The sequence below is a fragment of the Octodon degus genome, unplaced genomic scaffold, assembly GCF_000260255.1.
Source record: "Octodon degus isolate 3935 unplaced genomic scaffold, OctDeg1.0 scaffold00230, whole genome shotgun sequence".
Taxonomy (NCBI): domain Eukaryota; kingdom Metazoa; phylum Chordata; class Mammalia; order Rodentia; family Octodontidae; genus Octodon; species Octodon degus.
The window spans coordinates 3,456,023-3,462,429 of NW_004524806.1; the positions used below are offsets into that span (position 1 = coordinate 3,456,023).

The window sequence follows — 6,407 nt, forward strand, 5'->3', positions numbered from 1 at the left end:
AACAGAAAAATTCATATAAATAATTATGGACAGAATCAAACAGCCCCCCCGCAATCAATTTGCAAATTAATTTTTTCCCTGACTTAAATTATCACAGAAAGAGTATGGAGCAGGAGGGTAATAGTGAATGGACTTACCAAATGAAGTTTGTCCTGAGAATCTTTCTACTACTATACAAGGTTTCACAAGGAAATCTGCAAAAGAAAAAAGTTATTTAATAAACCATTATTTTATTAGAGGTGCTCCATCTTCTCCCACCTATTAAGACTAAGGCTAAGGGCAAAACTGAAACCACAGGTTATTGATCAAGGTTAATAATGTCATCCATATCCCCTTGATACACCTTGAATCAACATTGCATACACAATTGTTCTTATAACCTTATTGGTTGATTATAATTTGACCAAATTGTACCCACCTTGTGATTTTGCTCTATAACTCTCAAAAATAGCCTAAGAACTGAGTGAAACCACTTAGATCTCCCTATAAAAATTTTCTCTACAGTAGTGTTATAGCTAACTAAGGTAAATATACAGTAGGCAGTCAGACAGGGTTAGGCCCTTGAGGGATGAAATTTCCCATTTCCTCATTAGGGTTGGGTTGTCCTCCCCCACCTACTAAGACTAAGACTATAAGACTAAGACTGCTAAGATTAAAGACAATGCCAAGACTATTGGCACTGATTATTGACTAAAGTTAATGATGGCACTCATACCTTTACATTAGATCAGTATTACCTAAGCAACTACACTTACAATCTTATTGGTTGATCATAATTTTGACCCACGTTGTACCCGCCTCATGATTTTGCTCTATAAAACTTCCTTTGAGAGGTGGGCTCATTGGCAACTCATTAGGGACCCCTTTTGTCTGTAGGGGCTAATCCTCTTCCCTACTCCTTTTCTCCAATAAATTTTCCTACTCTTAACCTCCACTGTTTCTTAGAATTCATTGTTCAACTTCAGGGAACAGGAACTTGATAGATTTGACAGCCAACATTTCCCTTATATACATAAAAATAACATGACAATAGATTTTTAGATTGCTGCAATATGGGCTGTTTAGTCAACTACAGATAATACAATGTTGAACTGCAGAATGGATCTAGTCAGGCCTCAGCAAGCCTTCAGAACTGCTAAACTGCAAGAACAGAGCTTTCCAGAAACCTAAACATACTCCTAGTATTTAGGAGTTTTTCCTCAGGCAAGCGTCATTTCGGATAGCTTGTCAGAAAAATCTTTCCCAGTGAACAAATAGATAACTTAAAAAGTTAAGATCATAGACACTCAAAGTTTGGACTTCCCAATTTAAGCTCTTTTTACAAATAACTGATTTCAGAGATCTTTTTAGTTAACTCAAAGAGTTAAGGCAACAATATGAACTCTAAAAATAAAAGACCTAGTCAACCTCAATTCCTCTGTGATAACTTCTTTCAATATTTGCAGATATAATTCATCCTTTGGAACTTATTGTTCATACAACATTAAGTCACATAAATGAACAAGACTGAAGAACATCAAAATTCTAAAGAATCCAAGCATGATGGTACATGCCTGTAATCCCAACACTCTATGGAGGCTGAGACAGGAGGATCACCGTAAGTTCCAGGCAATCCTGGGTTACATAAGTGAATTCAAGGCCAGCTTGCACTACCTAGCCAAGACACTGTCTTAAAAAAAAAAAAAAACAATAACAAAGCTCTGAAGAACTAGCCAGCCTAGTAGTACACTTCTATGATCCCAGCATGTATGATGCTGACACAAGAGGAAGTAGAGCCAATCTGAGGCCAGCCTGGGCTACTTTGTGAGTTTAAGGCCAGAATTACAGAATGACCCCTGAAATCAAAGAGGAAAAAAAAAAAAAAAAAAGAAGTGGAAAAAAGGCCATATTATTAAGAAATGAGGGGCAAATTCCAAGGAAGCTGGCCAGCTGTAATATGTACATGTATATCCAGAAGGTAATCAGAAAGGGATTAAGTTCAAGATATATACCAAGTCAAATGAAGAGAATGAACTTATGGTGCTGTATTTAATCCAAGGAAATCTTTGTAAAAATCATTTGACATATTTTATAAATTATTCAATTTATTCTGCCAAAAATGAGAAGTGAATTAATACAGACACATTTATGTTAAATTCACACAGATGCCTATAAAGTTCCAAGAGGCAGACCAATTAAAAGCAGGCTCAACATAAAGGCTGAGACAAGCCAACTTCAATGCCAGCAATAGCTCCACTTCCCTACAACCACAATCAACTATCTTGATTGAAAGCAAGTGTATCAGTATAAGACATTACCAGCAAAATAAAAAAACTGTTCTCAGGTCTCCAAGTGTCTTGCCAGATAAGGACCACAAAAACATGGTCCTCTGAAAGCTCTCTGGTACCAGATATATTCCTCAGAGTAAAAGTAGCTGTGTTTACATGACCTGGAAAATCTACATACTGATAGCATTAGAATATAATTATGCTAAGGCTAAACAATTAGCTAAAAGCTGTAATCATCAAGGATATTTAAACATTCAAGGAACTAATGAACCAACAGCCAGGATACAAGGGCCAGTCAGATAGCTCAGCAGACAAAGTGCCTGCTTTGGCAAGTGCAGGAACCAGGGTTCGATCCCCAGGGTACACTGAGCCGGTGACTGAGTCGGGGTGTGTTGGCATACACCTGTAATCCCAGCACTGGGAAGACTAAAACCAGGAGGATCACTCTAAGTCCAAGCTATGTAGTGAGACCCTGTACCAAATACATACATTGGGGGGGGGGGGAGTACTTTAAATAGCCAGGACGTAAAGGTGGAGCAGGGATTCATCAGCCTTAAATTAATCTGTGTTAATGGTACCCTTGACTTTCATCATCAAAGAAGATACAACAAATCCAACATTAAGATATACATTTTTTAGCATAATACAGTATACGATACAGATATAATTTTATATACAGTATAATACATAAGCCTACAAAAGAATGTACATATCAATATACTTTTTTTCAATATACTTGAAAAATAAATAGTATAATATTAGTGATTACCATAATTAGCTTCAATGGAGAAGTAAACCCAGGATGACATACTGGAAGTCCCTTTGTGGAAGATAAGTAATGACTAAAAACTAAAAGGAAGATATGGAGCCTGCAAGAAGACCAAGAAGAAATAGACACATTCAACACCAACGCACAGTAGTTTATGTGAACATCTATGTTCTATAACTCTGGTTTCAACAAGGGCAAAGAAGCATAACAACTTGAACTTTATGTAGCATTAAAAAGAAAAACAATCACACAGTATAGCTCAGTGATAAGAGTACCGTACTGTCCTGGATTTGATACCCAGTACCAAAACAAAACAAAACCAGACAACTATAAAAATGAATCAGGCTTTTGTTTTGAGACAGGGTCTTACTACATAGTTCAGGCTGGTCTTGAACTTACTATGTAGCCCAGGCTAGCCTCAAACTCACGGTGGTCTGTCTTCCTGTCTCAGTCTCTCAAGTGCTGGGATTAAAGCTGTGTGTAAAGCAGGTTTGAACCAAATAAACGAGGAAAAAAAACCTAAGAGACTCATATAAAACCCCTAAAATGTTCAGGAATGGAAGGGGGGAAACAGTAACATTTCTTGGCTGTGATGTTTTTAAGAAAAATGTACCCTTACCTCGCTTTTCAAGTACAGGATAATTAAGAGTTCAAAACTTTCTTTCTTTCTTTCTTTCTTTCTTTCTTTCTTTCTTTCTTTCTTTCTTTCTTTCTTTCTTTATTTATTTATTTATTTTTGGTGGAACCGGGGATTGAACTGAAGCCTTTGCACTTGCCAGGCAAGCACTTATTCTACTGAGCCATCTCCCCGGCCCCTAACTTTAAGAAGGCAACATTAATTTTTAAAGAAACTTCTTTTTCACGGATATAAAAACAAACACCCCAAAGTAGTGGTTCAGGCCGATAATCCCAGCATTCAGGAGGCTGTGGCCGGAAGATCACCAGGAGTTTGAGGACAGCCAAGGCTACAGAATGAGCACAAGGCCAGCCCGAACTATACAGTGAGACTGTCTCAAAAACACGGTAGAAGGGCCAGACTGATAGACCAGTGGACTAAAGGGCCTACTTAGGCGGAGTGCAGTTGTGGGCAGGCCCTTCTGGCCCCACTCCCAAGGCAAGCTGAGCCAGTGATTGAGAGTGGGCATGGTGGCATGTGCCTGCAATCCCAGAGCTTAGGGGGCTGAAAACAGGAGAATCACTACTCATCTGACCTATGATGTAGTGAGACCGTGTAGTCCCTGTGCTAAATACATTAAAAAAAAAAATTAAAAAGTAGATTTTATGGCATATATACTGAACACTAAAAAACAGATGCAGGCCATAATTCAAGTAGAGACAGTAATAATTCAAAGGTGTTGAATTTCAAGAAATAGCTTTTACAGCTAGGCACAGTGAGTAACAATTGCCTATAATCAGTCACAGCTTACTCCAGAGGCTGAGGGGGGGGGACCCAGACTCCCCGCCCCCCTTGCTTCCTAATGTTTCATTTATGTCTATTAACTTTTCAAATATTCAACACTTAGTAGGCTAGGCAGAATTAAACCATAATGAGGAAATACTTGCTTGTTTTTTTGTTTTGTTTTTTAAAAAAGACAGGGTCTTGTTCTGTAGCCCAGGTTGGATTTGAACTCCTGGTGATCCTCCTGCTTCCACCTCCTGAGTGTTGCATTACAGGCATGCAACACATGCCTGGCAAAGAAGATGCATTTATAAGATGAGTAAAACTGGTTTAAGCTTACTCCTTGAAACTCAATTCCTGAGAGAATTCCTTATCTTCCCAAATTCTCTCCGTGTCCTCTGAGATAATGAAGTCCCTTTTCCTTTATAATGAAGCCCCTTTCCCCTTCTGCGTGTTTCTCTGCTGCGACACCATTAAAACCTATCAGTTTTGGTGCTGTGACCTGGAATGGTGAGTAGTGTGGCTCCCAGGACAAGCCCTGCCCCGGTTATGAGCTCCCTCACTGAACCACCTTCTGCTTCTGCTTCTGCTTCTGCCGCCTGCCTTTGCCAGCTTTCATCCAACACTGGCCAATTTTAATCCACACAGGAAACCTCACTATGGCCAGATCCGTATACTTGAGCTGCTCGGTCTTGCCGCTGAAGAGCAACAACAGAGCTTGGGTTCCGTGGCCCACATCGAGGCACCTTTGTCGAGTCCCGAGTCTTGCTGGTATCTCAGGTTTCTTCAGTATCCAATGTGAGCCGTCACTAACTATAAACTTCTAGTCCTGGCTGAGACTCCTGGCACTAACTTCTACATGGATGTGAACCATCATCCTGTCAACTCCCCTCACCCCCAAGACGACGCCCAGTTCAGCAGGAAGCAGTCTAAGAGACACGTCGCCCCTTTATAACAACCAAAAGATGGGAATGATAGGAATGGCCCTAGTAAGAATTGCTGAATTATTATGGTGGTCACCTAATATGGCTGAAGCCCTTAAAACAACAGCTCATCTTCCCAGAGACCACCTCCCCTCTTCTTCTCCAACTCAGCCTAGGATACAGTTTCCTTTCACCTTTCTCTCCACCTCAGGGAAGGCCCCAGTCAGCTCCTCAGGTATATCTAAACTTCCCCCTCAAGCCCCACCCCTGGCAAAGGCCAGAAAAGCCTCAGCCTCCTTTTTTTCCAATCCAGAGAATTCCTTATCTTCCCAAATTCTCTCCGTGTCCTCTAAGATAATGAACTCCCTTTTCCTTTATAATAAAGCCCCTTTGCCCTTTCAAAAAAAAAAAAAAAAAAAAAAAAAATTCCTGCTGACAACAACTATAAATTGAAACATATAAGGGAAGAATTCAAAAGAATGGTTGTATTCCCACTTATGCTACATGGTGGAGGTATGTTTATCCCACAAATATTTTAGAGAAGTGGGTACTACTACAGGAAGTACTGATAATGCAACTATTACCAAGTTCCTATCCTCACCCAATCATTCTGGTATCAACTATGACTCTTTCACAAGTCTGAATGAACACAGTGTGTCTTTTCCCCTGCTTAACCACTATGCTTTGAAATAGATAAAATAATACATATAAAATTGAGTTAGTATTCTGGCTCAGCAAGACCTCCAAGCAATATGTTTGAAAGCAAAAACTGAAGCTAGGCATGTTTTCTATTTCTTTGAAAACACTAAGGGCTGGGAGTATTTTGAGTCCCCAGAGCAACTTTATGATCAGTATGCTGTAATTCTCTGCCAGCTTATCAGTCACAGATAAAAAGCTAAAATCATTTCCTAAACAAAGCAAAACATTCAGGGATGTGGGAAATCCAGTAAACTGTCACTGGATTTCAGGTTTTTTTTTTTCTTTTCAAAGTTTTATTGATAAACATATAGCAATGAGACAGTTTCAAATCAAATCGAAAGTACAGTTTC

The 6,407-nt window shown here is 39.4% G+C and overlaps 1 protein-coding gene across 9 annotated transcripts in view; it reads right to left on the bottom strand.

The window, feature by feature from the left end:
• Positions 1-6,407, bottom strand: part of Mtmr3 (myotubularin related protein 3) — a 166,340-nt gene that overhangs the window by 95,007 nt on the left and 64,926 nt on the right. For all 9 annotated transcript variants that reach the window (XM_004645543.3, XM_023705807.1, XM_004645541.2 and 6 more), the window contains exon 2: positions 138-194. The gene's annotated coding sequence lies outside the window, so the exon portion shown is untranslated. The remainder of the gene's footprint in view (positions 1-137; positions 195-6,407) is intronic.